The sequence below is a fragment of the Ambystoma mexicanum genome, chromosome 3p, assembly GCF_040938575.1.
Source record: "Ambystoma mexicanum isolate Mex_15411 chromosome 3p, UKY_AmexF1_1, whole genome shotgun sequence".
In the NCBI taxonomy this organism is placed as follows: domain Eukaryota; kingdom Metazoa; phylum Chordata; class Amphibia; order Caudata; family Ambystomatidae; genus Ambystoma; species Ambystoma mexicanum.
The window spans coordinates 44,313,948-44,340,735 of NC_090925.1; positions in this window are offsets into that span (position 1 = coordinate 44,313,948).

The window sequence follows — 26,788 nt, forward strand, 5'->3', positions numbered from 1 at the left end:
CACCACCCCCACCCCCCTGCCACCAGGGTCACCCTCCACCAGGCCCCCACTCATGTCTCCCACCACCCCCACGCCCCCTGCCACCATGGGCAGCCCCCACCAGGCCCCCACCCATGTCTCCCACCACCCCCACTCCCCAGCAGTGCAGGGGCAGCCTCCACCAGGCCCCCACTCATGTCCCCCTGCACCCCCACCCCCCAGCCACCAGGGGCAGCCTCCACCAGGCCCCCACTCATGTCTCCCACCACCCCCACCCCCCAGCCACCAGGGGCAGCCTCCACCAGGCCCCCACTCATGTCTCCCACCACCCCCACCCCCCTGCCACCATGGGCAGCCCCCACCAGGCCCCCACCCATGTCTCCCACCACCCCCACTCCCCAGCAGTGCAGGGGCAGCCTCCACCAGGCCCCCACTCATGTCTCCCACCACCCCCACCCCCCAGCAGTGCAGGGGCAGCCTCCACCAGGCCCCCACTCATGTCTCCCACCACCCCCACCCCCCAGCCACCAGGGGCAGCCTCCACAAGGCCCCAACTCATGTCTCCCACCACCCCCACCCCCCTGCCACCAGGGTCACCCTCCACCATGCCCCCACGCATGTCTCCCACCACCCCCACCCCCTGCCACCATGGGCAGCCCCCACCAGGCCCCCACCCATGTCTCCCACCACCCCCACTCCCCAGCAGTGCAGGGGCAGCCTCCACCAGGCCCCCACTCATGTCTCCCACCACCCCCACCCCCCAGCAGTGCAGGGGCAGCCTCCACCAGGCCCCCACTCATGTCTCCCACCACCCCCATTCCCCAGCAGTGCAGGGGCAGTCTCCACCAGTCCCCCACTCATGTCTCCCACCACCCCCACCCCCCAGCCACCAGGGTCACCCTCCACCAGGCCCCCACTCATGTCTCCCACCACCCCCACCCCCCTGGCACCATGGGCAGCCCCCACCAGGCCCCCACCCATGTCTCCCACCACCCCCACTCCCCAGCAGTGCAGGGGCAGCCTCCACCAGGCCCCCACTCATGTCTCCCACCACCCCCACCCCCCTGCCACCATGGGCAGCCCCCACCAGGCCCCCACCCATGTCTCCCACCACCCCCACTCCCCAGCAGTTCAGGGGCATCCTCCACCAGGCCCCCACTCATGTCTCCCACCACCCCCACCCCCCAGCCACCAGGGGCAGCCTCCACCAGGCCCCCACTCATGTCTCCCACCACCCCCACCCCCCTGCCACCAGGGTCACCCTCCACCAGGCCCCCACTCATGTCTCCCACCACCCCCACCCCCCTGGCACCATGGGCAGCCCCCACCAGGCCCCCACCCATGTCTCCCACCACCCCCACTCCCTGGCAGTGCAGGGGCAGCCTCCACCAGGCCCCCACTCATGTCTCCCACCACCCCCACCCCCCTGCCACCATGGGCAGCCCCCACCAGGCCCCCACCCATGTCTCCCACCACCCCCACCCCCCTGCCACCATGGGCAGCCTCCACCAGGCCCCCACTCATGTCTCCCACCACCCCCACCCCCCAGCCACCAGGGGCAGCCTCCACCAGGCCCCCACTCATGTCTCGCACCACCCCCACCCCCCAGCCACCAGGGGCAGCCTCCACCAGGCCCCCACTCATGTCTCCCACCACCCCCACCCCCCAGCAGTGCAGGGGCAGCCCCCACCAGGTCCTCACAATCCCCAATCATGTGCGTAATGGTCAGCCTCCACAGCCAAAAAGCCCTACCAAGTAACCCATTCACCCACATGGAAATGGAAATCACATGTTACACCCCCAATGTTCATGAAGTTAATGAACCCATGTCCGTCACAAACAATGGTTGCAATTGAATGGGAAAACACCCAACATGACATGCATGAAACCAATGAGATGATACCACACAGTGAAGTATGGAAACAAAATTGTATTGAAAAAAATAAAATATGCTAAAGAAAGAAAACAAACTACAATGTGAATGAAAAAAAAAAAGCTGCATGTCCATACAAAAAAAAAAAATGCTAATCAGAATCCTAAAAAATGTCGTCCAAAGTCAAATGTAAAAAAATCTCCATGCAACAAAGAACTATGTAAGAAACTACCAACGGTCCATGAGCCCAACTGAACAAAGGAAACCTACTAAAAAACCTACCTAAAAATCAACTATATACAAAAAGTGGAGCAGTGTCCGTCGACTCCAAATCATTATAAGAAAGAAAGGAAACCTAAAACTAAAGAACTATATACAAAGGCGGCAGGCAAGTCCAGCGGCTCACTCCGTGGTGTCCCGGGCCAGGGCATCATCGAACTCCTGTTCCATGTCCCGGAGGCGGTCCAGTTCCATGGCCCCGAGGGTCTGCAGGGACGACGCCGTGTCCTCCAACCCCCTGCGGATTGCCTCGAGGCACTTGGCCCGCCTCAGGGCCCTCCGCATGGAGTTCTCCGCCCTGACCATTGTGAGCCGCGCCTCTTCCGCCCGCCGCCGCTCCGCACCTATGGCGTGGCCCAACCGCTGCCACATGGAAGACACTCTCTGTCCTGGGTCCCCCTGCCCTCCGGCCGATGCCTGCCCCTCCGATGTCGAAAGCCCCGAGCCTTCATGTCTCCCACCATGTTGCTGCTGCTGCTGCTCTGCCTCTGCCCATGCACTGCCTCCTGCTGCCTGCACATCCTCCGCCGGCTGGGGTGCAGTTGTTGATGTGGCCACCCCTGCTGGACCTCCGACTACCGACTGTGGCAGGGATGCCTCCTCCACCAGCCTGGCCGCACCGTCAGAGGCAGCTCCACAGGGCACCCAGGTGACTGATGGGTGGGAAGATGGCACAGAGGACGACTGGTGCGTAGGGGGTCCAGTTGAGGAGGGGGTCGGAGCAAGCCCCATCAGACGGAGGAATCCGGCCTGGGTAACCTGCCCCAGCAGGCTGACGTGGTCAACGAGCCATTCGAGATGACGTGCAGTCTCTCCATGAAAAGACTGCAGGTCACCTCGCATGGCCCGTTGACGCAACGCCACACCAGCCAGGACAGGCTCAACCCGGACCTGGATGGCCACGTCCGCAGGCAGAGGAAGGCCAGTTGATGTCAGCTCATCCCCTGCCTGAAAACGGGTCTGGACGTAGGCATCCCTGCTGGTGCAAGATGATGCAGGGACAGGATCGGGGACAGGATTGCACACAGGCACCTCCGCGGTGGCCTGTGCTGCCTCCTGTCCCTGGTCCTGCACTGCATCACTAGCACCAGTGGGATCCCCACCTCCAGACCCCGTCTGTGGTGCCTGCACGGCCTCCTCCTCCACCAAACCCCCCACCAACCTGGATGACTCTGTGCCATCTTCCCCTGTTGGGCCCTGTGGGGTCCCAGCTGCCCCTTCTGCTGCCGAGGAGTCCAACTTCAACCTCCGCCTCTTGGACCTCCCCCCGGCAGCTGCAGCCTGGGACGCGGCACCGGACTCCTCACTCCCCGACGAGATGACAACACGGAAGGGGAGCCGGGCCTTGCGTCTCCGGCTGGTGGTCGGATCCCCGCCGCTGTGCTCCACAGCACCTTCTCCGCCCTCTTCATCAGTTGACGCTGCAGACAGGGATAAACAAAACACAGGCATCAGGGCACTGTATAATGGACACATACACACATGACAGTTGCACATGAGTGGCATTGGCAAACCTCAGACATGGCATCACAATCCCCAACACACATGTCATTGCAACTCGCACACATGAGCCATACCACAGCCATATCGCAACTGCCACCACCATCCCTACACATACAACAGCATCAGCAGCCAAATGGGAGCCAGAAATCACATGCAACACAGGAAGTGCACCACACATGTACACACACCACCACACTTGCATGCATGTCTACACCTCTGCCAAGTGTCGCACCGTTCAGACGGCCATCCATGTCACATCTGCCAATCAGGCTTCCACATACCGCTGTCACATGCATCCATGTTGCATCACTGCTGCACCCTTGTCAAATACACACACATGCACATGTACACAGTGCTCATACATGCAGCCGAAAAATACATACATGCCTGACATCACGGACATGTCTACTTACATACACATTCATCCAAACATGTGTGCACGCACAACTGCATTTGCCATGCAAGCCCACACACACAAGCACCATTCATGTCTCACACATTACAGCCCTCGCATGTGTCAGCCCCACGGCCCTGTACACCCCCATCCATACTTGACCCCATACAAACAGATGTGCAACCTGCACAATACCGAATAATCACCACACGCACTGCTCACAATCAGGATGCATGTACACTCACCGCTCGACTCCAGACGGGTCTGCTTCTCTAGGACCTGGACGTGGAGCGCTGGGGATATGCGTTCCAGGACCCCCATCTGTTCTTCCGACAAGTGGCCCTGGCGCCCCTTGGCATCCGCTGCCTTCAAGAGGCGCCGGGCCTTGTTCAGGGTCCTGGACCTGAAGTCCTCCCAGCGCTTCCTGACATGTTGTAGGTCCCGGGCTGCCACCCCCTCCGCGTTGATGGCAGTCACGATGTCAGTCCAGATCCGAGTCCGTCCTTCCTTGTCGGCGCGGGAACTTCCGAAGAGGGCATCATACTGCCCCAGGACTTGCTCCACCAGGACACCAACTTCGGTGGCACTGAAGCTGGTGCCCCTCTGCCTCTCTGGCCGGGGGTTGTCAGTGGTCACAGATGGTGTTTGCCCCGACATGACAACCCCAGAGGCAGGAGTGGGTGGGCAACTGGGTCCTGGGGCTGGGCTGTGGAGCGATGGAATTCCAGTCGGGAGTCTTCGGTTCCAGCAGGGGTGGTCACAGCAACAGCACCCCTGGCTGATGTGCAGGCAGCAAATGGCAGTGCACGTGGGCAGCAGGCAGTCAGGCAGCAGCAGATGGCAGGTGGGAGCATGCTCGGGGCTCTGGGGGGCAGTAGTTCGGCCTTCTGGGCAGGAGCGTGGTCTTCCGTGTGCTTACGCGTGGCCAGCTTGGTACGGAGTGATTTGGCACGTGAAAATCCTGCACGTCAACGTGAAAATCGAGGAAAGGCCCTTAGCGCGTAAGCGCGTCAGCACGCATACGCAAATCTATTGGACCAAAGGACCTTAGCGCGTAAGCGCGTCTGTGACGTGACCCGCATGGGTGTTTCCCACACAGCACGTGATGACAGAGCACACGTGGAAAGACTGCACGTCAGAGTGTCATCGCGTGTAATTGGACAGCACGTCAGAGTCTAATCGCGTGTAATTGGACAGCACGTCAGAGTCTCATTGCGTGTCATTGGACAGCACGTCAGGGTGTCTTCGCGTGTAATAGGACAAAAGTGCGTGTGCACGCGATTGGCCTATCTACGTGTATATCAGGGGTGCGCGGACACTTACACACGCAAGTACGTCAGCGCACCTGTATCACGGTTTGTGCGGAAATTTCCACACGCTATTGGACTGGGTACTGGATTTCAGGGGTGCGCGGGTCACACGCTCGCCTACAACACGCGCAGCACATTAATTTGCGCGCTAACAAAATAACAAGCTCAGACCCAGGATGAACATACCGTTCCTAGCAGCAGTGGGCGTGGCCTACCAAAGGAGGAGGAGGAGGTTAGTCAGGGCCAGAATATTCACACCCAGAACCAGCCTTTTCGGGATGCCTGATGACCAGGTGCATGGGAGGTACAGGTTTCCACCACACATCATACTTGACCTGGTGAGTGAGTGGGAGGATGACCTCACATCACCCACCCTGTGCTCCCAAGCACTCAGCCCCCTGGAGAAGGTCCTCAATGTACTGCACTTCTTAGCCACTGGATCATTTCAGCGGACAAGTGCCATTGTGGGTGGTGTATCACAGGCCACCCAGTCACGCTGCCTACACCAGGTCTTGAACATCATCACTGCACGCCCATCAGTCCGCAGGCACATATACCTGCCCAGAACCCCTGCAGAAAGGCATGCTGCCGCCCTGGATTTTTACGCTGTGGCACGATTCCCCAAAGTGCTAGGTGCCATCGACTGCACCCATGTGGCTCTACGTCCCCCCAGGACATCTGAGCACATCTATAGGAACCGCAAGCACTGGCATTCCATCAACGTGCAGGTAGTATGTAATGCCAAGGGAATCATCACCTCAGTATATGCCAACTATCCCGGGTCAACCCACGACAGCTTCATTTACCGAATGTCCACCCTAAGCCGGGACCTAGAAGCTGGGCGGCATGGCGATACATGGCTGCTTGGTGAGTATGAATGCAACTGCACATGCATGCATGTCAGATACTAAGCAAGGTCACAACCCCACCAATGATACCAATCACCACCTCCACAGGGGACAGTGCCTACCCTCTCAGCCCCCACATGATGACGCCAATTTGGAACCCCACCACGCCACCCCAGGTAAGATATAACGCAGCCCACATTACAACCCGGGGCATAGTGGAGTGCACATTCGGAGTACTGAAGTCATGCTTTCGCTCCCTTGACCGTTCTGGCGGGCAGCTGTTGTACGCTCCCCCAGTAGTGTGCAGGATCATAGTGGCAGCATGTGTCCTGCACAACGTTGCAACACGCCGGGGCCTGGCCGTGGACATGGTGGTGGCACCACATCCGCAACCACATGCACAACCGCTGCGCATGGGAGGGGAAAGGGCACGGGGGGAGGCAGCCCGTACACAGCTAGTGGCTAATTACTTCACATAGAAATCACACCCCTGTGGAGTGCACACTGCCCTGGCACATTCCATCTGACAATCAATGATGACTCAACCTGACACTGATCCTGAATGTCTGGAGAATGAACCGTCAAAACCATATCAGCCTGAGATTGTTCACCTGGAAGTGTCACAATGTGTGCATCCCTACCCACACAGACACCACCAATGCAGTTTTGTGAAGTTACACATTCAAGCAGCTAAAATGAATACCCACTTGCAAAATGCAACAAGATGACAGTGCCATGTCAGCCAACCCAACCCCAGCCCCGCCACACGACACACCGTGCCATGTCATGCTATTTGCAGGTAAACAAAGTAATCCCCACAACATGACACTAGTGTCACAATGTACAGTGTCCCTATTAGAAACTTGCAACACCTGAAATGCTCACAGTAATGCCGGACCAACAACAAACTTGAGCACGTCCTACCATTAACATGACATCACAAATGTTAAATATTAGTAGTCTCACCACCTGGAAATGCCTGCACTCCCACCACTACCAACTGTGCAGTGTTGGCGCCATGTAGAGTTGTAGGTGCACTGTGTAAAGACTGGTAGGGGGGTCTGTACTTCCGCTCTCTATATGGTAGAGGGGAGGCACAGAGGACCCCAGCCAAGATTCTCTAATATGGTAACGATGGACGAGCAATCAAGGCTTAGCTTCTCAGGAGGTGATGCAGGCTGGTTCTTAAGTACAGTGTATCCCCAAGCCCCCACAAAGGAATGTCCACACACTGTATTACTGAAAACACAGTCTTTATATAATTAATATTCAAGGGTTATGTACACTTATCACAATAACGCACTTTGTGCTCAGGAAAATCAGCAATGGTAAATATCTACAATTCTAAAGTGGTACCACTAATATTAGACCTCATTAAAGTGCATTCACAATACTGTTAAAATGGCACACAGATCAATAAGAAGGAAACCAGCAATAGAGAGAGGAGAGATAACAGAGGGTTGAAACAATAGGCAGAATACTGGCCCCTACCACTGGACACAGTTCTGTGTGGAGATCCCCCCACCTGGGCAACCTGTAAAATAAAGAGATATAACACCAGCCCAGTCCATATATTGTTCAATAGTCTATTTCTCTCCTATAATGTTTTTACCCCCCCAATGTACCTGGTGGAGTCGAGTTCTTCGAAGAGGCGTCGACAGATCCTTCTTGAATGACCCCCTTTAAAGCAGGAGTCACGGATCGTCGAGAGGCGTCGAGAAGCGTCGAGGAACTCGGTGTTCGGTGTCGGGGAATCGACGGCCCTTCTTGAATGCCTTCCCTTTCAAGCGGGAGACACGGGGCGTCGAACGTCCGACAACAAACAAGGTAGAACGGCGTCGATGAGGCGGCAGGCTTCGATCCGAGCGGTGCTCGTCGGCGTCGAGATGTCGGCGTCCTGCGAGGAAGAGGCGTGCGGGGCACCTCGGCGACACTAGTTCTGGACCGCAAAGATTGTGGGTGACGGTGGCCCAGCAAGGGCGTCGAGTCGCTCGAGTCTTTGGGGTCGTGAGGTGGCGGGAAACCCACCGGCGGATTCTCCTCGGCGCGTTGGTCGTCCTCGACTTTCTCCGGCGGGACAAAGCGGCCGACGATGCGGACGAGGGAGTCCTTCAAGGCAAATGTTCTTAGGCAAGGAGCGGACGGCTCCGGTCGTCGGCGGCACGGCGTCAAGTGGTTCCCACGGCGGGGCAACACAACTTCGACGGGCCTCCAGCGGTTACACAGACCTGCGAACCCTGGTCGACGGCAATGGACTTCGACAGCGTCGATGTCCGGGTGCTTCACTTCGATCTCCTCGGCGGTCCCGTCTCGGGTCGGCAGCCTTTCGAGGGTCTGACTTCCAGGGCGCTTCGGCGAAGATTCAGCGGTGCTCGATGGTCCCTCGGAGCACGGGAAGAGGGCGCCTAGCCAGGTCCTCTCTCGGGTCAGTCCTCGACGATTTCGACAACCTTCAGTTCCGTCGAAGCAAATGCCACAGCAAGTCTTCTTCTTCCAGCTGGACGTCGAGGATCAGCAAATCCAGTTACTCTTGAGTGGAGACTCAGCTTCTGAATGCTTCTGAACAATTTCCAGTGGTGAGAGGTCCCCAGATATACTATCCTGTCTCTCATCCACACTGCTGGCACACACACAGCAGCCAATCACACAGAAGGGCATTCATGCAGTCAGTCAGCCAATCAGGCACACAGTGCATTCAGGCCACACTCCTCCCTTTCAGACACTCACAACAAGGAATGTGGATTGGGACAAGTACCCAGCCATTCAACACTACACACTGCATTCAGGCCAGTTTCGGGCAGGGCTGTCTCAGTCTTTGTCTCACATGCCAGAAACCAGACAACCACAACAAGAAGTGTATATTGGTCACACACTCCATTCACCCAGGTCCCACCCACAGGAGGTACCCACAACATACAGTCAAAGGGAAGGCTCCAGTCAGTCTAGCTGGGCCTTCACAACAACACCATATATGGAACTTCCACCCAACAGCCAGTCAGGGGGAAGGGACAGAGTCAGGGCTTCCCAGGACTTTGGGAAAAACAAGACAACAGGCAATAGAAAGCAAGAGGCCACAGGGGCCATCTTGTTTTCTATCAGGAATCAACTGATCCCAATGGCAGGGCCTGGGTATCCCAAAATGGAGGACGCCCAGAGCACCTGTCTAATTCAGCATGGAGCTGCCACCAGCCCATACCCTGCTCTGTGGGCCACCCACAGGTGCCAAAAAACATACACTAGGGGCACAGGGTTGTACCCCTACCCATGGGTGCCATAAGGGTATCCCATGGGTCTGTTCACCAAACCAAAAGAGAGAGCTGCACTGCCAGGAGTCCCAAATGGACTCCTGGGCAGAAAACATAACAGAACACACGATAAAAGGCAGAAAAGGACAAGGATTCAGAGGCCCTGTCCCTCTGATGCATTTCCAGCATCACAGTCGCCCCCCCCAGACTGAGGTGGAGGGTGTCTAATCTCCCACGGGATAGACACCCTCATCCAGACGGTCAACATACCTTCTGGAAAGGCCATCCGCATTATCGTGACTCTTCCCTGGTCTGTGCTCTATGGTGAAGTCTAGCCCTTGCAGGCTAATGGACCACCTGAGCAATTTCGGGTTCTCACCCTTCATCTGCATAAGCCACTTCAGGGGCTTATGATCTGTTTGGACCTTGAAGGTAGACCCCGTAAGGTAGGGCCTAAAACGCCTAAGGCTCCAAACTATGCTAAAACACTCCTTTTCAACAGTAGCCCACCTAAGTTCTCTACCCTTGAGTTGTCTACTGATGAATATGATAGGGTGTTCTCTCCCTTTGTCATCTAACTGGGACAAGACAGCTCCAATTCCGGTGTCGCAGGCATCCGTCTGGACGATAAAGGGTCGGCTGTAGTCAGGCGCACACAACACAGGTGCCCTACACAGACTTTCTTTCAAGCCATCAAAGGCCCTCTGACAGTCTTCAGTCCAATTAACCTTCCTAGGTTGTTTGGGCGAAGTTAGAGCTGTCAGGGGTGCAGCTATGGTTCCATAGTCTGCCATGAAATTGCGATAGTACCCAGTGAGGCCCAAAAAGGCTCTCACCTGGGTTTGAGTAGTGGGAGTCTCCCAGTTCTGTACGTCCTGTACTTTACTGGAGAGAGGTTGGATTTGACCCCCTCCTACCTCATGACCAAGATAGGTAACTTTCCCCTGAGCTATCTGGCACTTGGTGGCCTTGATAGTGAGGTTAGCCCTTTTCAAGGCCTGCAACACCCTATCCAGATGTGTCAAATGCTCTTCCCAGGTGGAACTGTAGACGGCAATGTCGTCTAAGTAAGCCACACAAAAGGCTTCCAGCCCACTGAGCGCATGGTTGACCAATCTCTGGAAGGTGGCAGGGGCATTCTTCAACCCAAAGGGCATGACCCTAAACTGGTAGAGTCCCTCAGGTGTTGAGAAGGCCGTCTTTTCCTTGGCATGGTCCGTCAGAGCTATTTGCCAATAGCCTGAGGTAAGGTCAAAGGTGCTCACAAATTTGGCAGCACCTATGGTGTCCACGAGCTCATCAGCCCTGGGCAATGGGTGCGCGTCAGTTTTGGTGACGGCATTGACTCCTCGGTAGTCCACACAGAACCTCCAATCCTTGGTACCCGCCTGGGAACTTGCCTTGGGGACAAGGACCACTGGACTGGACCAGGGACTGGTTGAGGGTTCAATAACACCCAGATCCAACATCTTGGCGACCTCAGCCTGGATGTGGTTTTTGACGGTATCTGACATACGATAGCTCCTGCTCTTGACAGGCACGCTGTCACCAGTGTCAATTTCGTGCTTACACCACGGTGTAAGGCCCGGTGTCAGTGAAAACAGAGAGGCATACTGCTGGAGCAAAGCCCTGCAGGCCCTCTGCTGCTCCGTTGTCAAATCGGGAGAGAGTTGTACTCCCTCCACTGAGCCATCCTGAGGGTTGCTATGCAGCAAATCAGGAAGGGGCTCACTCTCATCCTCTTCTTGCCCTGAAGCTAGCAAGAGACATGAGACCTCCGCTCGTCTGTGGAAAGGCTTGAGCCTGTTGACATGGAATACCTGGGGGGCTACCCCAGAGGCTCCCATGTCAACCAGATAATTGACTTCGCCCATCTTGGAGATGATCCTGAAGGGTCCAGTCCACTTGTCTGCCAAAGCTCTAGGCTTGGTAGGCTCCATCACAAGGATTTCCTGTCCCGGAGTCCAATCCACTTGCGAAGCTTTAAGGTCATGCCAGTACTTGTTCAATTCCTGGCTGGCCTTGAGATTTGCTGTTGCCTGACCCATCATTTGTGTCATCCTCCGCCTGAGGCCTAACACATAGTCCCCCACTTGCTTGGCGGGACCTGGAGGGGTGGCTTCCAAGCCTTCTCGGATCAAGGCGAGGGGCCCCCTCACGGGATGTCCAAAGAGTAACTCAAAGGGGCTGAAACCAACACCCTCTTGAGGTACCTCCCTGTAAGCAAACAGCAGGCATGGCAGGAGGAGATCCCATTTCCTCCTTAGGGGCTCTTCCAAAGCACCTAGCATGCCCTTGAGAGTTTTGTTAAATCTCTCAACCAGACCATTGGTCTGGGGGTGGTAAGAGGTGGAGAACTTGTAGGTTACCCCGCACTCTTTCCACATGGTTTTCATGTAACTAGACATGAAGTTGGATCCTCTGTCAGAGACAACCTCCTTGGGGAATCCAACACGGGTGAAAATGCCCAGGAGAGCCCTGGCAACCACCTTGGCAGTAACAGTCCGAAGGGGTATTGCCTCAGGGTACCTGGTGGCATGATCTACCAAGACCAGGATGAACCGATGTCCACCTGAAGTGGGAGGGTCAAGGGGACCGACGATGTCGATGCCCACCCTCTCAAATGGTGTGCCAACCACTGGTAATGGCTGCAGTGGGGCAATGATCCTGCCTCCAGTCTTGCCAGACAACTGACAAGTGGGGCAGGTCCTGCAGTGGGACTCCACTTCTACCCCCATCCTTGGCCAGTAGAAATGGGCAGAGAGCCTCTGCTTAGTCTTCTTAGTCCCAAGATGACCAGCCAAGGGCACCTCATGCGCCAACTGCAGTAGGAAGGGCCTGTAAACCTGGGGTACCACCAACCTCTTGCGGGCACCAGGTTCAGGCTTAGTGGGCTCACTAACAAGGAGCTCACCCTCCCAATAAACCTTGAATGTCCTAGGCACTTCACCTTGTGCCTGGGACAGGGCCTGTTTCCTCAGACCCTCGAGAGAGTGGCACTCTCTCTGTCCTTTACAGAAGTCTGCCCGGGAGGGTCCCCCTTCAGCTAACAAGCATTGAAGGTCGGGGTGCTCCTCTGGGTTGAGAACCTCTCCCACAGGAGAGTCTTCTGTCTCTTCTCCCACAGGAGTTGAGTTTGGGTTTTCCACTGGACCCAGCCCGTCCGGAGTATGGATCCCAATGGGTGCTGTCGGAACAGCAGGAAGAGAAGGTGTTCCCTCCACAGAGGTGGCCTTCTTGGTCTTCCTTCTTCTTGCCTTAGGCCTCGCCTTTGGCTCGGGTACCTGACTCACAGCCAGACCCGGTGTCACCTGTGACCTAGTGACCGCAGCAGCAGTCAGGGGAAGACCATCCGAGATCAACCCCAACTCCACTAGATCATTACCTAACAGAATGTTAGCAGGGACATTGTCCTGAACCAGGACAGGAAGCTTTGCTGTCTTGTCTCCAATCATGAGTGTGACTAAGGCTACAGGTGATAATTTGGGAGGCCCACCAGCTAATCTGGTGGTTTGCAGAGGAGCACCTTCATAGTCCTCTGGCTTGAGCAGGGTCCTGTCCACCACTGTCATGCTTGCCCCAGTGTCTCTCAAACCAGTAGAAGGCTGGCCATTCAAGAGGACACTTCTCAAAAACCTACGGGTGTTCTGTGGGATAGTCGCCAGTACTTCTGCGTACTGGTCCCAGGCCCCAAGGGACACTAAGGAAATCTCTACCGGAGCACCAAAGGTGATTCCGGTAGAGGAGGGGAGGACAGTGGCCTCCACCTCAGACACGGGGTAAGGGTAGGTCAGGCTGACAGCCTGTACTCCAAGTGCCTTACCTTTACACTTGGGGTCACCCCTTTTGTGATCCAGAGCCCCACAGTCCCAACAAGTGCCAGGAGTGCGGGGTACGGTACTGGAACCACTGGGAACCTGCTTTGCAGCAGGTGGACCACTACTCTTATTCCCACCCACAGAGGACTTATCCCCACTAGATTTTTGGGTCTTAGGAGAGGAAGGTTTTGGTTTACCCGACTGTGACTGCTTTTGGGACTCCTCAGCTTTCTGAGAGGCCCCCTTTTCTTTGTCCTTGTCCTTCCCACTGGGGTCCTTAGGGGACACCCGATGGGAGACCCACTTGTCAGCCAACCTAGCCAGCTTAAAGGGGTCCAAAATGTTCTGGTCAGCCACATACTGACGCAGCTCTGGTGAACAGGCTTCAGAAAAATGCTCAAAAAACAAGAGGTGGGACAACTCAACAAAAGTTTTCACCTTGTATCCATCAATCCACCCCATCATGTTCATGTGCGCAGTACTCACCCAGTCAACCCAAGACACATTCTCTCTTTTCTTAAATTCCCTGAACCTTTTAAGGTATTGGGCAGGTGTCTTGCCAAACTTGGCAATCAAAGCAGACTTCATACACTCATACTGACCCCTTTCTTCCACACTCAGCTTCAGAATACAGTCATATCCAGTTTGAGGCACTCTGCTTAACAAACACTTAGCCCAATCTCTTTTATCTACATCATGAATTGCACAAGCCATTTCAAACGCTTCAATCCATTGGAGGATATCTGAACCCTCCACAAACACACCAACCAAATCTTTCATAAACTTGGTGGCTGGGGACCTACCACTCTCAATTGGTCTAGCTGAAGTCTCCACTCGAGCTTTCTCTAACTGGATTCTCTGACATTCAGTGTCCTTTTCTTTGAGCGCAAGATCCCTATTCTTGAGTTCCACTTGCTGTGCCAGCTCCTCTTTCTTAAGCTCAGCTTCTATTTCCAACTTGCGATATTCAAAGGCTAACTTCATCCTTAATAACTCAAGTTCCATGGAATTGCTGGGGTTTGGAACAGAGGCAGCAGGAATGGTGGCATTCCCAGAAACAGATTCAGCGACAACCCCAGGGGCAGAGTCCTCACTGGTTGCATCCCCCCCTTCCTCAAGAGTTTCACCATCAGTCTGGTAATCCACCAGGGCAGCTATCAGCTCAGCCCTAGACTTATCCACAAAGTCTAACTCCCTGGCTTCACAAGCACTCTGGAGAGCCTCTAAGCTCATCCGAGTCAATTTACCATTTGCAATGGACTCCATTGCTTGTAATGCAGTTATTTGGAACACACCCGAACCTTAATCTAACAAAAGTGCGGATATTTTGTAAGTGGCACGGTTATACACTGAGTCTTAAAACCATAAGCATCCCACCGCTGCCACCAGCTGTAAAGACTGGTAGGGGGGTCTGTACTTCCGCTCTCTATATGGTAGAGGGGAGGCACAGAGGACCCCAGCCAAGATTCTCTAATATGGTAACGATGGACGAGCAATCAAGGCTTAGCTTCTCAGGAGGTGATGCAGGCTGGTTCTTAAGTACAGTGTATCCCCAAGCCCCCACAAAGGAATGTCCACACACTGTATTACTGAAAACACAGTCTTTATATAATTAATATTCAAGGGTTATGTACACTTATCACAATAACGCACTTTGTGCTCAGGAAAATCAGCAATGGTAAATATCTACAATTCTAAAGTGGTACCACTAATATTAGACCTCATTAAAGTGCATTCACAATACTGTTAAAATGGCACACAGATCAATAAGAAGGAAACCAGCAATAGAGAGAGGAGAGATAACAGAGGGTTGAAACAATAGGCAGAATACTGGCCCCTACCACTGGACACAGTTCTGTGTGGAGATCCCCCCACCTGGGCAACCTGTAAAATAAAGAGATATAACACCAGCCCAGTCCATATATTGTTCAATAGTCTATTTCTCTCCTATAATGTTTTTACCCCCCCAATGTACCTGGTGGAGTCGAGTTCTTCGAAGAGGCGTCGACAGATCCTTCTTGAATGACCCCCTTTAAAGCAGGAGTCACGGATCGTCGAGAGGCGTCGAGAAGCGTCGAGGAACTCGGTGTTCGGTGTCGGGGAATCGACGGCCCTTCTTGAATGCCTTCCCTTTCAAGCGGGAGACACGGGGCGTCGAACGTCCGACAACAAACAAGGTAGAACGGCGTCGATGAGGCGGCAGGCTTCGATCCGAGCGGTGCTCGTCGGCGTCGAGATGTCGGCGTCCTGCGAGGAAGAGGCGTGCGGGGCACCTCGGCGACACTAGTTCTGGACCGCAAAGATTGTGGGTGACGGTGGCCCAGCAAGGGCGTCGAGTCGCTCGAGTCTTTGGGGTCGTGAGGTGGCGGGAAACCCACCGGCGGATTCTCCTCGGCGCGTTGGTCGTCCTCGACTTTCTCCGGCGGGACAAAGCGGCCGACGATGCGGACGAGGGAGTCCTTCAAGGCAAATGTTCTTAGGCAAGGAGCGGACGGCTCCGGTCGTCGGCGGCACGGCGTCAAGTGGTTCCCACGGCGGGGCAACACAACTTCGACGGGCCTCCAGCGGTTACACAGACCTGCGAACCCTGGTCGACGGCAATGGACTTCGACAGCGTCGATGTCCGGGTGCTTCACTTCGATCTCCTCGGCGGTCCCGTCTCGGGTCGGCAGCCTTTCGAGGGTCTGACTTCCAGGGCGCTTCGGCGAAGATTCAGCGGTGCTCGATGGTCCCTCGGAGCACGGGAAGAGGGCGCCTAGCCAGGTCCTCTCTCGGGTCAGTCCTCGACGATTTCGACAACCTTCAGTTCCGTCGAAGCAAATGCCACAGCAAGTCTTCTTCTTCCAGCTGGACGTCGAGGATCAGCAAATCCAGTTACTCTTGAGTGGAGACTCAGCTTCTGAATGCTTCTGAACAATTTCCAGTGGTGAGAGGTCCCCAGATATACTATCCTGTCTCTCATCCACACTGCTGGCACACACACAGCAGCCAATCACACAGAAGGGCATTCATGCAGTCAGTCAGCCAATCAGGCACACAGTGCATTCAGGCCACACTCCTCCCTTTCAGACACTCACAACAAGGAATGTGGATTGGGACAAGTACCCAGCCATTCAACACTACACACTGCATTCAGGCCAGTTTCGGGCAGGGCTGTCTCAGTCTTTGTCTCACATGCCAGAAACCAGACAACCACAACAAGAAGTGTATATTGGTCACACACTCCATTCACCCAGGTCCCACCCACAGGAGGTACCCACAACATACAGTCAAAGGGAAGGCTCCAGTCAGTCTAGCTGGGCCTTCACAACAACACCATATATGGAACTTCCACCCAACAGCCAGTCAGGGGGAAGGGACAGAGTCAGGGCTTCCCAGGACTTTGGGAAAAACAAGACAACAGGCAATAGAAAGCAAGAGGCCACAGGGGCCATCTTGTTTTCTATCAGGAATCAACTGATCCCAATGGCAGGGCCTGGGTATCCCAAAATGGAGGACGCCCAGAGCACCTGTCTAATTCAGCATGGAGCTGCCACCAGCCCATACCCTGCTCTGTGGGCCACCCACAGGTGCCAAAAAACATACACTAGGGGCACAGGGTTGTACCCCTACCCATGGGTGCCATAAGGGTATCCCATGGGTCTGTTCACCAAACCAAAAGAGAGAGCTGCACTGCCAGGAGTCCCAAATGGACTCCTGGGCAGAAAACATAACAGAACACACGATAAAAGGCAGAAAAGGACAAGGATTCAGAGGCCCTGTCCCTCTGATGCATTTCCAGCATCACACACTGCTGCCAACATGTACCCCATCTCCAGACTAGAGGTCCTTGTGTAGACATGAGGAAGGGACCTGCAAATTGGGAGTTACACATCAATGCAACATGCAGTGTACAACACAACAGCAATATGCACTAGGAATGTATGCACAGTATTGACTACAGACTGCCCACACAGCTCATGGGAGTCCAACGTCACTGTGTAATTCACTGGCACACCCTTTGCAAGCCCATGGAAACGGGAAGCAGGAGGGGTGTGAGTGACTCAAACCCAAGCATCTGAACCAAATACATTACAAGCCTGCATGTGCCCAGCCACAATGCAGCGTATGCAAACACAGGAACCACGGAAGCCAACAAATCATCCCAAATAAATTGGGAATAAAATAAATAAAAATAAAAATAAAAAAAATCAAAAATGGCCATAGGTCCGAGGACAGGATGCACACCAGAACCCACCTGCGTGGATCCTGGGAAAAAAAAAACACCTCCATGGGCTCATGGCCCACAAGGCTACCCTATTGTGGGAGTATCACTGCTGTCGCTATTATCACCCTGTGCAGCTGCATCTGGAGGTGGTTGCACTATGGGAGGCAGCCCACGCAAGGCCCTAGTCTGCTCCTCCATGGCTGCAAGCATGCGGGTGTGGTAGGTCTCGTTCTGGAGGATGAGTGTGCGGAGGTCCCCATGCAATAATTCACGGGATGCCCGGACCTCCGCCCTCGTTGCCTGCATCTCAGCTGAGAGCGTACGGGTGAGACGCTCCAGCTGCTGTTCTGTCCTTTGGTGTGTTGAAGCCTCAAGCTCAACAAGAGCCGTCCTGAGGTGAAGGAGCTCCTGCCTCAGGGCTTCCCTGTGGCCCTGGGACTCAATGGAGATGGCCTCCTGCAGAGTCGCCAGTGCCGCCCGCCTGTCCCTGTTGGACCCCAACATGTCCTCCCTGTGTGACTGGCAGATGGAGTCGGTTGCCTGCTCTAGTCGCTCCATCAGCCTTTCAGGGGGGACAATGGAAGTGGCCACCCTATCCATGGCCTGAGCCATCATCTCTGATGATGCTGCCTGTTGGTTTGCCATACCGTAAATGGATTGCTCCCATGCGGTATTGCCAGGTGGCGTACGGCCACCACGTCGGCGGGCACCACACCTGTCTGGGGCAAGGCGAACTGCGCCTTGCTGTGCCGGCACTGCCTGAGGCTGCAGGACTGCATTCCCCCTCTGATCTGCTGGCCCAGGAACAGGATCAGATGTCGCGGAGTGTGACCCTGCATCCGTAACCACCAAAGGCGTAGCTGCCAACACTGACATCCCCATTGAGGGTTCTGACCCTGGTGGAGGTGGGTGGGAAAGAACAGAATCCCTCCCTGGAACACTCACCTGCGACGGCACGTAGGTCTCATCCGAATCAACACCTGAGTACAGCTCGGGGGAGGTGCAGCCAGAGACACCCCTTGAGAGCACGACCTGCAGCACTAGTGGGTTCTCACCCACCACCACACCACGTCCCTCACTGGTGGTTGGTCGGCCCTCGGACCCCTCCTGTGTCTGCACCATCTCCACAACCCCAGCAGTATCAGGTGCGTCTTCCCCTGCAAAGACATAAAAACAAAGAAATGGAAACAGGCATTAGCACCATGGCACACAATGAGGGCTGAGAAGCAAGAGAACCAGTACTTGTTTGACACATGTCCCACATGACTAAAACCCTCCCATGCATGCACCCTCACTGCGTATGAAGGGCAGGCAAATGGCACACACTGATGACACCAAGATGGAAGATGAACACATTTTCTGCATGCTGCCTGTCAGTGGCATCACACATTGGCCTGTGATTGCCAGGTGAAACACACATGCCATCACACAGATGGCATGTACCATTGCTATTGAGTGAAGATGTAGAGGAGGGCAGCACCTATTCATTCAGTCCAGTTCCCGCATGTAATAGCTTTTCTAATTCAAACAGGTCAGATTCTTCACCTGGAGCTGCCAGTCCGAAATGGTCCAATTGCACAGGGACATGTTTGAACAAATGATATCCAGGTAACAAAGTCACTCCACTTTACCATAACCATGTCAGACATGTGACTAGAGGACTGCGACATGCCTAGTAAAAGTGGTGGAATGCAAACAATCTGACTAAATGAACAGTGAAGAATAAGCAACAATGTTGTGGCAAGGTGACACTTCAAGGGCAACTGGCGTGCAGTTGGGCTAGATGTCTACTGTTGGCAGAAGAGATACTGCTATGGCCAAATGCAGCTGCGCAGGATGTATTGCATGAAGCACATGGCTGACCCATATGACTCAGGCGCACACACTGTCACCTGGCACACAAACAGAAGCCCTCACACACACCATGCACATGGATGACACACACATGCATGTGCACTCACCGGACAATGCCTCGTAATCAGCCAAATCTCCCACGCCTTGGATCTGTTCCTCCGTGACGTAGGTCCCAGCGACTGACTCATGTGGAGTGAGTTCCATGTCTGCTACTGGAGACCCACCTCCAGTCACTAGAGTTGCGGCATGACTTGAGGCCAGCTTACTTTTTGCCCTGCGCTTTAGGTCATTCCAGCGCTTATAGCAATCATTGGCTGTGCGCCTCACGATTCCAAGGGCACTTACGATGTCCGCAACGGTCTGCCAGTGTGCCTGGCGTTGTGCAGGTGTGGTCTTGGATCCTGCAACAATGACCATCTCGTTGTCATGTGCGGACACATACTCGACAAGTGCATTCAGTTCATCATCCGTGAAGCTGGGCTTCCTGGACGGGCCGGACTGTGTAGCCGTGTCTGGGGCATCAGCCTGTGCCGGACGAGCACTCTTCCTCTTCCGCTTGGAAGGTGGTGGTGATCCTGAGTGTCCTGCGCCGCTCTGGACACTAGGGGCAGGAGCCCTGGTGGACTCTGTATCAGGAGTGTGGGATTGCACACTCAGCATGGGAGTTGATGCAGGCATTGGCTCTAGTGTGATGGTGTCAGGGGGAATGTCAGCAGCATGGACTAGGACCGACACTGTCCTGGCTGGGTGTGTGAGGGCTGGGGTGGATGGAGCCGCAGCTGCCCCTGCAGCCTCTCCGCCCTGCCTACTTGGTGCAGCAGATGACCTTGCTGCCCCAGATGCACGTGGCATGGTGACATCAACCTGCACCAGCGCACGTGTCATAGGCCTGCTGACCTGGAAGTCAGCCATGGAGTCAGCCAGGTCTGGTGCCACAATGGGCTGGTCCAACAAGGGCTGAGCATGGATGGTGTCAGCCACATCAGCCTCAACGGGAGGGGGGGGGATTATGGGTGCCCTTGACTGGTCCTCCACACATGGGGGGACAGGCTCACCCTGCAAGTAACGACCACGTCCCCTACCGGATCCACCACGGCCACCACTTGTGGCTCTTCCACCTTTGCCACCCTTACGGAATCCTCGCCTCCCAGCCATGGCACTGATGTTAATGTGCGTATGGGAGTGGCTGTAAAATATTGTCCTGGGCAATTGGGGGTCAAAGGTGTTGGGTACCAGATGGTAATTGTACCCTAGTGCTCTTGCAAGGCTGATTGTAACCCCTGGGGAAAGATGACGGGTCACGCTACGCACAGGAGCCCCAAAAAAGGGAGATGACGTGCACGCAACCCCTCCTAGACCACGTGTGCAGAAAGAAAAACCTGCACTACACTGTGGCACCCAGTAACACAAGAATGAACGTATGCGTGTCACACGCAACCTAGAATGACCTCTGAAGGGGTAGGCTACACACAGGGCAAGCACAGATGTTAGATACGTGCGTGACTCACCGTCTGCCAGGAAAACGAGCGTGAAAAAGGAGCGCGTTTGGTTGGCAACACCCCCGCCAAAAGAAGATTTGTACGCTGTCTGAGGAGACAGGACAACAGTAGAAGGGAACACTGTTTGAGGGAACAGGCCCAGGTAAACCAGTAAAAGAGAAAAAAGAGAAAAAGCTGTCAGAGGTAACAGGGAATACGAACTTGAAACACCGTGAAGTAAATCGCGTGTGAAATGACAAGAAGTACAGAATTCACCCACTCGCTCTCCACGAAAAGCACGTACAAGGAAATGGTGTTCTACGCGTACCTTTTATACAGGCCCACACGTCCAGCTCACTTACGCGGCGTGTACGCGCTAGGGCCATTTCCACCAATTACACGCTTTGTCACTTATGCGTGTAGGGCCATTTCCACCAATTACATGCTTTGTCACTTATGCGTGTAGGCCCATTTCCACCAATTACACGCTTTGTCACTTCTGCGTGTAGGGCCATTTCCACCAATCACACGCGATGACACTCTGACGTGCAGTCTTTCCACGTGTGCTCTGTCATCACGTGCTGTGTGGGAAACACCCGTGCGGGTCACGTCACAGACGCGCTTACGTGCTGAGGGCCTTTGGTCCAATAGATTTGCGTATGCGTGCTGACGCGCTTACGCGCTAAGGGCCTTTCCTCGATTTTCACGTTGACGTGCAGGATTTTCACGTGCCAAATCACTCCGTACCAAGCTGGCCACGCGTAAGCACACGGAAGACCACGCTCCTGCCCAGAAGGCCGAACTACTGCCCCGCAGAGCCCCGAGCACGCTCCCACCTGCCATCTGCTGCTGCCTGACTGCCTGCTGCCCACGTGCACTGCCATTTGCTGCCTGCACATCAGCCAGGGGTGCTGTTGCTGTGACCACCCCTGCTGGAACCGAAGACTCCCGACTGAAATTCCATCGCTCCACAGCCCAGCCCCAGGACCCAGTTGCCCACCCACTCCTGCCTCTGGGGTTGTCATGTCGGGGCAAACACCATCTGTGACCACTGACAACCCCCGGCCAGAGAGGCAGAGGGGCACCAGCTTCAGTGCCACCGAAGTTGGTGTCCTGGTGGAGCAAGTCCTGGGGCAGTATGATGCCCTCTTTGGAAGTTCCCGCGCCGACAAGGAAGGACGGACTCGGATCTGGACTGACATCGTGACTGCCATCAACGCGGAGGGGGTGGCAGTCCAGGACTTACAACATGTCAGGAAGCGCTGGGAGGACTTCAGGTCCAGGACCCTGAACAAGGTCCGGCGCCTCTTGAAGGCAGCGGATGCCAAGGGGCGCCGGGGCCACTTGTCGGAAGAACAGATGGGGGTCCTGGAACGCATATCCCCAGCGCTCCACGTCCAGGTCCTAGAGAAGCAGACCCGTCTGGAGTCGAGCGGTGAGTGTACATGCATCCTGATTGTGAGCAGTGCGTGTGGTGATTATTCGGTATTGTGCAGGTTGCACATCTGTTTGTATGGGGTCAAGTATGGGTGGGGGTGTACAGGGCCATGGGGCTGACACATGCGAGGGCTGTAATGTGTGAGACATGGATGGTGCTTGTGTGTGTGGGCTTGCATGGCAAATGCAGTTGTGCGTGCACACATGTTTGGATGAATGTGTATGTAAGTAGACATGTCCGTGATGTCAGGCATGTATGTATTTTTCGGCTGCATGTATGAGCACTGTGTACATGTGCATGTGTGTGTATTTGACAAGGGTGCAACAGTGATGCAACATGGATGCATGTGACAGCGGTATGTGGAAGCCTGATTGGCAGATGTGACATGGATGGCCGTCTGAACGGTGCGACACTTGGCAGAGGTGTAGACATGCATGCAAGTGTGGTGGTGTGTGTACATGTGTGGTGCACTTCCTGTGTTGCATGTGATGTCGGGCTCCCCTTTGGCTGCTGATGCTGTTGTATGTGTAGGGATGGTGGTGGCAGTTGCGATATGGCTGTGGTATGGCTCATGTGTGCGAGTTGCAATGACATGTGTGTTGGGGATTGTGATGCCATGTCTGAGGTTTGCCAATGCCACTCATGTGCAACTGTCATGTGTGTATGTGTCCATTGTACAGTGCCCTGATGCCTGTGTTTTGTTTCTCCCTGTCTGCAGCGTCAACTGTTGAAGAGGGCGGAGAAGGTGCTGTGGAGCACAGCGGCGGGGATCCGACCGCCAGCCGGAGACGCAAGGCCCGGCTCCCCTCTCGTGTTGTCATCTCGTCGGGGAGTGAGGAGTCCGGTGCCGCGTCCCAGGCCGCAGCTGCCGGGGGGAGGTCCAAGAGGCGGAGGTTGCAGTTGGACTCCTCGGCAGCAGAAGGGGCAGCTGGGACCCCACAGGGCCCAACAGGGGAAGATGGCACGGAGTCATCCAGGTTGGTGGGGGGTTTGGTGGAGGAGGAGGCCGTGCAGGCACCACAGACGGGGTCTGGAGGTGGGGATCCCACTGGTGCTAGTGGTGCAGTGCAGGACCAGGGACAGGAGGCAGCACAGGCCGCCGCGGAGGTGCCTGTGTGCAATCCTGTCCCCGATCCTGTCCCTGCATCATCTTGCACCAGCAGGGATGCCTACGTCCAGACCCATTTTCAGGCAGGGGATGAGCTGACGTCAACTGGCCTTCCTCTGCCTGCGGACGTGGCCATCCAGGTCCGGGTTGAGCCTGTTCTGGCTGGTGTGGCGTTGCGTCAACGGGCCATGTGAGGTGACCTGCAGTCTTTTCATGGAGAGACTGCACGTCATCTCGAATGGCTCGTTGACCACGTCAGCCTGCTGGGACAGGTCACCCAGGCCAGATTCCGCTGTCTGATGGGGCTTGCTCCGACCCCCTCCTCAACTGGACCCCCTACGCGCCAGTCGTCCTCTGTGCCATCTTCCCACCAATCAGTCACCTGGGTGCCCTGTGGAGCTGCCTCTGACGGTGCGGCCAGGCTGGTGGAGGAGGCATCCCTGCCACAGTCGGGAGTCGGAGGTCCAGCAGGGGTGTCCACATCAACAACTGCACCCCAGCCGGCGGAGGATGTGCAGGCAGCAGGAGGCAGTGCACGGGCAGAGGCAGAGCAGCAGCAGCAGCAACATGGTGGGAGACATGAAGGCTCGGGGCTTTCGACATCTTAGGGGCAGGCATCGGCCGGAGGGCAGGGGGACCCAGGACAGAGAGTGTCTTCCGTGTGGCATTGGTTTGGCCACGCCATAGGTGCGGAGCGGCGGCGGTCGGAAGAGGCGCGGCTCACAATGGTCAGGGCGGAGAACTCCATGCGGAGGGCCCTGAGGCGGGCCGAGTGCCTCGAGGCAATCCGCAGGGGGTTGGAGGAGGACACAGCGTCATCCCTGCGGACCCTCGGGGCCATGGAACTGGACCGCCTCCGGGACATCGAACAGGAGTTCGATGATGCCCTGGCCCGGGACACTACGGAGTGAGCCGCTGGACTTGCCCGCCGCCTTTGTATATAGGTCTTTAGTTTTAGGTTTCCTTTCTTTCTTATTATGATTTGGAGTCGACGGACACTGCTCCACTTTTTGTATATAGTTGATTTTTAGGTAGGTTTTTTAGTAGGTTTCCTTTGTTCAGTTGGGCTCATGGACCCTTGGTATTTTTGTACATAGTTATTTATTGCATGGAGATTTTTTTACATTTGACTTTGGACTAAATTTTTTGGATTCTGATTTGCAGTTTTGTGTTTTTATACAGACATGCAGCTTTTTTTTTCTCATTCACATTGTAGTTTGTTTTCTTTCTTTAGCATTCTTTATTTTTTTCAATACAATTTTGTTTCCATACTTCACTGTGTGGTATCATCTCATTGGTTTCATGCATGTCATGTTGGGTGTTTTCACATTCAATTGCAACCATTGTGTGTGACGGACATGGGTTCATTAGCTTCATGAACATTGGGGGTGTAACATGTGATTTCCATTTCCATGTGGGTGAATGGGTTACTTGGTAGGGCTTTTTGGCTGTGGAGGCTGACCATTACGCACATGAGTGGGGATTGTGAGGACCTGGTGGGGGCTCCCCTTGGTGGCTGGGGGGTGGGGGGGGGGTGGGAGACATGAGTGGGGGCCTGGTGGAGGGTGACCCTGGTGGCAGGGGGGTGGGGGGGTGGGAGACATGAGTGGGGGCCTGGTGGAGGCTGCCCCTGCACTGCTGGTGGGTGGGGGTGGTGGGAGACATGAGTGGGGGCCTGGTGGAGGGTGACCCTGGATGCTGGGGGGGTGGGGGTGCAGGGGGACATGAGTGGGGGCCTGGTGGAGGGTGACCTGGATGCTGGGGGGTGGGGGTGCATAGGGACATGAGTGGGGGCCTGGTGGAGGGTGGCCATGGTGGCAGGGGGGTGGGGGGGTGGGAGACATGAGTGGGGGCCTGGTGGAGGGTGACCCTGGATGCTGGGGGGTGGGGGTGCAGGGAGACATGAGTGGGGGCCTGGTGGAGGGTAACCCTGGATGCTGGGGGGTGGGGGTGCAGGGGGACATGAGTGGGGGCCTGGTGGTGAGTGACCCTGGATGCTGGGGGGTGGGGGTGGTGGGAGACATGAGTGGGGACCTGGTGGAGGGTGACCCTGGATGCTGGGGGGTGGGGGTGCAGGGGGACATGAGTGGGGGCCTGGTGGAGGGTGACCCTGGATGCTGGGGGGTGTGGGTGCAGGGGGACATGAGTGGGGGCCTGGTGGAGGGTGGCCATGGTGGCAGGGGGCTGGGGGGGTGGGAGACATGAGTGGGGGCCTGGTGGAGGGTGACCCTGGATGCTGCGGGGTGGGGGTGCAGGAAGACATGAGTGGGGGCCTGGTGGAGGCTGCCCCTGGATGCTGGGGGGTGGGGGTGCAGGGGGACATGAGTGGGGGCCTGGTGGAGGGTGGCCATGGTGGCAGGGGGGTGGGGGGGTGGGAGACATGAGTGGGGGCCTGGTGGAGGCTGCCCCTGCACTGCTGGTGGGTGGGGGTGGTGGGAGACATGAGTGGGGGCCTGGTGGAGGGTGACCCTGGATGCTGGGGGGGTGGGGGTGCAGGGGGACATGAGTGGGGGCCTGGTGGAGGGTGACCTGGATGCTGGGGGGTGGGGGTGCATAGGGACATGAGTGGGGGCCTGGTGGAGGGTGACCCTGGTGGCAGGGGGGTGGGGGGGTGGGAGACATGAGTGGGGGCCTGGTGGAGGCTGCCCCTGCACTGCTGGTGGGTGGGGGTGGTGGGAGACATGAGTGGGGGCCTGGTGGAGGGTGACCCTGGATGCTGGGGGGGTGGGGGTGCAGGGGGACATGAGTGGGGGCCTGGTGGAGGGTGACCTGGATGCTGGGGGGTGGGGGTGCATAGGGACATGAGTGGGGGCCTGGTGGAGGGTGGCCATGGTGGCAGGGGGGTGGGGGGGTGGGAGACATGAGTGGGGGCCTGGTGGAGGGTGACCCTGGATGCTGGGGGGTGGGGGTGCAGGGAGACATGAGTGGGGGCCTGGTGGAGGGTAACCCTGGATGCTGGGGGGTGGGGGTGCAGGGGGACATGAGTGGGGGCCTGGTGGAGAGTGACCCTGGATGCTGGGGGGTGGGGGTGGTGGGAGACATGAGTGGGGACCTGGTGGAGGGTGACCCTGGATGCTGGGGGGTGGGGGTGCAGGGGGACATGAGTGGGGGCCTGGTGGAGGGTGACCCTGGATGCTGGGGGGTGTGGGTGCAGGGGGACATGAGTGGGGGCCTGGTGGAGGGTGGCCATGGTGGCAGGGGGCTGGGGGGGTGGGAGACATGAGTGGGGGCCTGGTGGAGGGTGACCCTGGATGCTGCGGGGTGGGGGTGCAGGAAGACATGAGTGGGGGCCTGGTGGAGGCTGCCCCTGGATGCTGGGGGGTGGGGGTGCAGGGGGACATGAGTGGGGGCCTGGTGGAGGGTGGCCATGGTGGCAGGGGGGTGGGGGTGGTGGGAGACATGAGTGGGGGCCTGGTGGAGGCTGCCCCTGCACTGCTGGGGGGTGGGGGTGGTG